The sequence below is a fragment of the Carassius gibelio genome, chromosome A19, assembly GCF_023724105.1.
Source record: "Carassius gibelio isolate Cgi1373 ecotype wild population from Czech Republic chromosome A19, carGib1.2-hapl.c, whole genome shotgun sequence".
Taxonomy (NCBI): domain Eukaryota; kingdom Metazoa; phylum Chordata; class Actinopteri; order Cypriniformes; family Cyprinidae; genus Carassius; species Carassius gibelio.
The window spans coordinates 2,278,101-2,285,000 of record NC_068389.1 but is presented as its reverse complement, the minus strand read 5'-3'; the positions used below and the strand labels follow the sequence as shown (position 1 = coordinate 2,285,000).

At 38.4% G+C, this 6,900-nt stretch overlaps 6 pseudogenes; all 6 read right to left on the bottom strand.

Annotated features, from left to right (window-relative positions):
- Positions 1-124: 124 nt before the first annotated feature.
- Positions 125-243, bottom strand: LOC127937114 (uncharacterized; annotated as a pseudogene).
- Positions 244-1,027: 784 nt separating this feature from the next.
- LOC127936356 (uncharacterized) lies at positions 1,028-1,146 on the bottom strand (annotated as a pseudogene).
- Positions 1,147-2,494: 1,348 nt separating this feature from the next.
- On the bottom strand, positions 2,495-2,613 carry LOC127936389 (uncharacterized; annotated as a pseudogene).
- Positions 2,614-3,391: 778 nt separating this feature from the next.
- Positions 3,392-3,510, bottom strand: LOC127936355 (uncharacterized; annotated as a pseudogene).
- Positions 3,511-4,578: 1,068 nt separating this feature from the next.
- Positions 4,579-4,697, bottom strand: LOC127937084 (uncharacterized; annotated as a pseudogene).
- Positions 4,698-6,050: 1,353 nt separating this feature from the next.
- On the bottom strand, positions 6,051-6,169 carry LOC127936106 (uncharacterized; annotated as a pseudogene).
- Between the last annotated feature and the right edge of the window lie 731 nt (positions 6,170-6,900).

The following is a 6,900-nucleotide window of genomic DNA, read 5'->3' as shown; positions in this document are numbered from 1 at the left end:
TGATATTCCCAGGCAGTCTCCCATCCATGTACTAACCTGGCGCAAACCTGCTTATATTCAGAGATCGGGCATTGACTCTATTTTTTGGCAAAATTATTATATACTAAGTGAAAATTTTCAAAATAGCTTAGAGTACCTGGCATTCCCAGGAGGTCTCCCATCCAGGCACTAACCAGGCCCAAACCTGCTTAGCTTCCTAGATCAGACAAGATCGGGCATAGCCAGGCTGGTATGGCCATAAGCGAAGACTGCTGCAAAGAGAAGGCTATTTAAAGATCAGCCAATCTACTCGCCAGTACATTATAAAAGTAGGAAAGAAACCCCAAAAGCTTAAAGCACCTGGTATTCCTAGGCGGTCTCTCATCCAAGTACTAACCTGGCCCAAACCTGCTTATATTCAGAGATCGGGCATTGACTCTATTTTTTGCCAAATTTATTATATACTAAGTGAAAAAATTCCAAAAGCTTAAAGCACCTGGTATTCCTTGGCGGTCTATCATTCAAGTACTAACCAGACCTTAACCTGCTAAGATTCAGAGATCGGGCATTGACTTCTTCTTTTTTTTTTTTTTTTGCAAGATTATTATATAATTCGTGAAAAATATCCAAAAATTTAAAGCACCTGGTATTCCCAGGCAGTCTCCCATCCATGTACTAACCTGGCCCAAACCTGCTTATATTCAGAGATCGGGCATTGACTCTATTTTTTGCCAAATTTATTATATACTAAGTGAAAAAATTCCAAAAGCTTAAAGCACTTGGTATTCCTTGGCGGTCTCTCATCCAAGTACTAACCAGACCTAAACCTTGCTAAGATTCAGAGATCGGGCATTGACTCTTTTTTTTTTTTTTTTGCAAGATTATTATATAATTCGTGAAAAATATCCAAAAATTTAAAGCACCTGATTTTCCCAGGCAGTCTCCCATCCATGTACTAACCTGGCGCAAACCTGCTTATATTCAGAGATCGGGCATTGACTCTATTTTTTGGCAAAATTATTATATACTAAGTGAAAAATTTCAAAATAGATTAGAGTACCTGGCATTCCCAGGCGGTCTCCCATCCAGGCACTAACCAGGCCCAAACCTGCTTAGCTTCCGAGATCAGACAAGATCGGGCATAGCCAGGCTGGTATGGCCATAAGCGAAGACTGCTGCAAAGAGAAGGCTATTTAAAGATCAGCCAATCTACTCGCCAGTACATTATAAAAGTAGGAAAGAAACCCCAAAAGCTTAAAGCACCTGGTATTCCTAGGCGGTCTCTCATCCAAGTACTAACCTGGCCCAAACCTGCTTATATTCAGAGATCGGGCATTGACTCTATTTTTTGCCAAATTTATTATATACTAAGTGAAAAAATTCCAAAAGCTTAAAGCACCTGGTATTCCTTGGCGGTCTATCATTCAAGTACTAACCAGACCTTAACCTGCTAAGATTCAGAGATCGGGCATTGACTTCTTTTTTTTTTTTTTGCAAGATTATTATATAATTCGTGAAAAATATCCAAAAATTTAAAGCACCTGGTATTCCCAGGCAGTCTCCCATCCATGTACTAACCTGGCCCAAACCTGCTTATATTCAGAGATCGGGCATTGACTCTATTTTTTGCCAAATTTATTATATACTAAGTGAAAAAATTCCAAAAGCTTAAAGCACCTGGTATTCCTTGGCGGTCTCTCATCCAAGTACTAACTAGACCTAAACCTGCTAAAATTCAGAGATCGGGCATTGACTCTTTTTTTTTTTTTTTGCAAGATTATTATATAATTCGTGAAAAATATCCAAAAATTTAAAGCACCTGGTATTCCCAGGCAGTCTCCCATCCATGTACTAACCTGGCCCAAACCTGCTTATATTCAGAGATCGGGCATTGACTTTATATTTTGCCAAATTTATTATATACTAAGTGAAAAAATTCCAAAAGCTTAAAGCACCTGGTATTCTTTGGCGGTCTCTCATCCAAGTACTAACCAGACCTAAACCTGCTAAGATTCAGAGATCGGGCATTGACTCTCTTTTTTTTTTTTTTTTTTTTTGCAAGATTATTATATAATTCGTGAAAAATATCCAAAAATTTAAAGCACCTGGTATTCCCAGGCAGTCTCCCATTCATGTACTAACCTGGCCCAAACCTGCTTATATTCAGAGATCGGGCATTGACTCTATATTGTGCCAAATTTATTATATACTAAGTGAAAAAATTCCAAAAGCTTAAAGCACCTGGTATTCCTTGGCGGTCTCTCATCCAAGTACTAACCAGACCTAAACCTGCTAAGATTCAGAGATCGGGCATTGACTCTTTTTTTTTTTTTTTTTTTTTTGCAAGATTATTATATAATTCGTGAAAAATATCCAAAAATTTAAAGCACCTGATATTCCCAGGCAGTCTCCCATCCATGTACTAACCTGGCGCAAACCTGCTTATATTCAGAGATCGGGCATTGACTCTATTTTTTGGCAAAATTATTATATACTAAGTGAAAAATTTCAAAATAGCTTAGAGTACCTGGCATTCCCAGGCAGTCTCCCATCCAGGCACTAACCAGGCCCAAACCTGCTTAGCTTCCGAGATCAGACAAGATCGGGCATAGCCAGGCTGGTATGGCCATAAGCGAAGACTGCTGCAAAGAGATGGCTATTTAAAGATCAGCCAATCTACTCGCCAGTACATTATAAAAGTAGGAAAGAAACCCCAAAAGCTTAAAGCATCTGGTATTCCTAGGCGGTCTCTCATCCAAGTACTAACCTGGCCCAAACCTGCTTATATTCAGAGATCGGGCATTGACTCTATTTTTTGCCAAATTTATTATATACTAAGTGAAAAAATTCCAAAAGCTTAAAGCACCTGGTATTCCTTGGCGGTCTATCATTCAAGTACTAACCAGACCTTAACCTGCTAAGATTCAGAGATCGGGCATTGACTTCTTTTTTTTTTTTTTGCAAGATTATTATATAATTCGTGAAAAATATCCAAAAATTTAAAGCACCTGGTATTCCCAGGCAGTCTCCCATCCATGTACTAACCTGGCCCAAACCTGCTTATATTCAGAGATCGGGCATTGACTCTATTTTTTGCCAAATTTATTATATACTAAGTGAAAAAATTCCAAAAGCTTAAAGCACTTGGTATTCCTTGGCGGTCTCTCATCCAAGTACTAACCAGACCTAAACCTGCTAAGATTCAGAGATCGGGCATTGACTCTTTTTTTTTTTTTTTTGCAAGATTATTATATAATTCGTGAAAAATATCCAAAAATTTAAAGCTCCTGATTTTCCCAGGCAGTCTCCCATCCATGTACTAACCTGGCGCAAACCTGCTTATATTCAGAGATCGGGCATTGACTCTATTTTTTGGCAAAATTATTATATACTAAGTGAAAAATTTCAAAATAGATTAGAGTACCTGGCATTCCCAGGCGGTCTCCCATCCAGGCACTAACCAGGCCCAAACCTGCTTAGCTTCCGAGATCAGACAAGATCGGGCATAGCCAGGCTGGTATGGCCATAAGCGAAGACTGCTGCAAAGAGAAGGCTATTTAAAGATCAGCCAATCTACTCGCCAGTACATTATAAAAGTAGGAAAGAAACCCCAAAAGCTTAAAGCACCTGGTATTCCTAGGCGGTCTCTCATCCAAGTACTAACCTGGCCCAAACCTGCTAAGATTCAGAGATCGGGCATTGACTCTTTTTTTTTTTTTTGCAAGATTATTATATAATTCGTGAAAAATATCCAAAAATTTAAAGCACCTGGTATTCCCAGGCAGTCTCCCATCCATGTACTAACCTGGCCCAAACCTGCTTATATTCAGAGATCGGGCATTGACTCTATATTTTGCCAAATTTATTATATACTAAGTGAAAAAATTCCAAAAGCTTAAAGCACCTGGTATTCTTTGGCGGTCTCTCATCCAAGTACTAACCAGACCTAAACCTGCTAAGATTCAGAGATCGGGCATTGACTCTCTTTTTTTTTTTTTTTTTTTTTGCAAGATTATTATATAATTCGTGAAAAAATATCCAAAAATTTAAAGCACCTGATATTCCCAGGCAGTCTCCCATCCATGTACTAACCTGGCGCAAACCTGCTTATATTCAGAGATCGGGCATTGACTCTATTTTTTGGCAAAATTATTATATACTAAGTGAAAAATTTCAAAATAGCTTAGAGTACCTGGCATTCCCAGGCGGTCTCTCATCCAAGTACTTACCTGGCCCAAACCTGCTTATATTCAGAGATCGGGCATTGACTCTATTTTTTGCCAAATTTATTATATACTAAGTGAAAAAATTCCAAAAGCTTAAAGCACCTGGTATTCCTTGGCGGTCTATCATTCAAGTACTAACCAGACCTTAACCTGCTAAGATTCAGAGATCGGGCATTGACTTCTTCTTTTTTTTTTTTTTTGCAAGATTATTATATAATTCGTGAAAAATATCCAAAAATTTAAAGCACCTGATATTCCCAGGCAGTCTCCCATCCATGTACTAACCTGGCGCAAACCTGCTTATATTCAGAGATCGGGCATTGACTCTATTTTTTGGCAAAATTATTATATACTAAGTGAAAAATTTCAAAATAGCTTAGAGTACCTGGCATTCTCAGTCGGTCTCCCATCCAGGCACTAACCAGGCCCAAACCTGCTTAGCTTCCGAGATCAGACAAGATCGGGCATAGCCAGGCTGGTATGGCCATAAGCGAAGACTGCTGCAAAGAGAAGGCTATTTAAAGATCAGCCAATCTACTCGCCAGTACATTATAAAAGTAGGAAAGAAACCCCAAAAGCTTAAAGCACCTGGTATTCCTAGGCGGTCTCTCATCCAAGTACTAACCTGGCCCAAACCTGCTTATATTCAGAGATCGGGCATTGACTCTATTTTTTGCCAAATTTATTATATACTAAGTGAAAAAATTCCAAAAGCTTAAAGCACCTGGTATTCCTTGGCGGTCTATCATTCAAGTACTAACCAGACCTTAACCTGCTAAGATTCAGAGATCGGGCATTGACTTCTTCTTTTTTTTTTTTTTTTGCAAGATTATTATATAATTCGTGAAAAATATCCAAAAATTTAAAGCACCTGGTATTCCCAGGCAGTCTCCCATCCATGTACTAACCTGGCCCAAACCTGCTTATATTCAGAGATCGGGCATTGACTCTATTTTTTGCCAAATTTATTATAAACTAAGTGAAAAAATTCCAAAAGCTTTAAGCACCTGGTATTCCTAGGCGGTCTTTCAACCAAGTACTAACCAGACCTAAACCTGCTAAGATTCAGAGATCGGGCATTGACTCTATTTTTTTTTTTTTTTTGCAAGATTATTATATAATTTGTGAAAAATATCCAAAAATTTAAAGCACCTGGTATTCCCAGGCAGTCTCCCATCCATGTACTAACCTGGCCCAAACCTGCTTATATTCAGAGATCGGGCACTGACTCTATTTTTTGCCAAATTTATTATATACTAAGTGAAAAAATTCCAAAAGCTTAAAGCACCTGGTATTCCTTGGCGGTCTCTCATCCAAGTACTAACCAGACCTAAACCTGCTAAGATTAAGAGATCGGGCATTGACTCTTTTTTTTTTTTTTTTTTTTTTGCAAGATTATTATATAATTCGTGAAAAATATCCAAAAATTTAAAGCACCTGGTATTCCCAGGCAGTCTCCCATCCATGTACTAACCTGGCCCAAACCTGCTTATATTCAGAGATCGGGCATTGACTCTATATTGTGCCAAATTTATTATATACTAAGTGAAAAAATTCCAAAAGCTTAAAGCACCTGGTATTCCTTGGCGGTCTCTCATCCAAGTACTAACCAGACCTAAACCTGCTAAGATTCAGAGATCGGGCATTGACTCTTTTTTTTTTTTTTTTTTTTGCAAGATTATTATATAATTCGTGAAAAATATCCAAAAATTTAAAGCACCTGATATTCCCAGGCAGTCTCCCATCCATGTACTAACCTGGCGCAAACCTGCTTATATTCAGAGATCGGGCATTGACTCTATTTTTTGGCAAAATTATTATATACTAAGTGAAAAATTTCAAAATAGCTTAGAGTACCTGGCATTCCCAGGCGGTCTCCCATCCAGGCACTAACCAGGCCCAAACCTGCTTAGCTTCCGAGATCAGACAAGATCGGGCATAGCCAGGCTGGTATGGCCATAAGCGAAGACTGCTGCAAAGAGAAGGCTATTTAAAGATCAGCCAATCTACTCGCCAGTACATTATAAAAGTAGGAAAGAAACCCCAAAAGCTTAAAGCACCTGGTATTCCTAGGCGGTCTCTCATCCAAGTACTAACCTGGCCCAAACCTGCTTATATTCAGAGATCGGGCATTGACTCTATTTTTTGCCAAATTTATTATATACTAAGTGAAAAAATTCCAAAAGCTTAAAGCACCTGGTATTCCTTGGCGGTCTATCATTCAAGTACTAACCAGACCTTAACCTGCTAAGATTCAGAGATCGGGCATTGACTTCTTTTTTTTTTTTTTGCAAGATTATTATATAATTCGTGAAAAATATCCAAAAATTTAAAGCACCTGGTATTCCCAGGCAGTCTCCCATCCATGTACTAACCTGGCCCAAACCTGCTTATATTCAGAGATCGGGCATTGACTCTATTTTTTGCCAAATTTATTATATACTAAGTGAAAAAATTCCAAAAGCTTAAAGCACCTGGTATTCCTTGGCGGTCTCTCATCCAAGTACTAACTAGACCTAAACCTGCTAAAATTCAGAGATCGGGCATTGACTCTTTTTTTTTTTTTTTGCAAGATTATTATATAATTCGTGAAAAATATCCAAAAATTTAAAGCACCTGGTATTCCCAGGCAGTCTCCCATCCATGTACTAACCTGGCGCAAACCTGCTTATATTCAGAGATCGGGCATTGACTC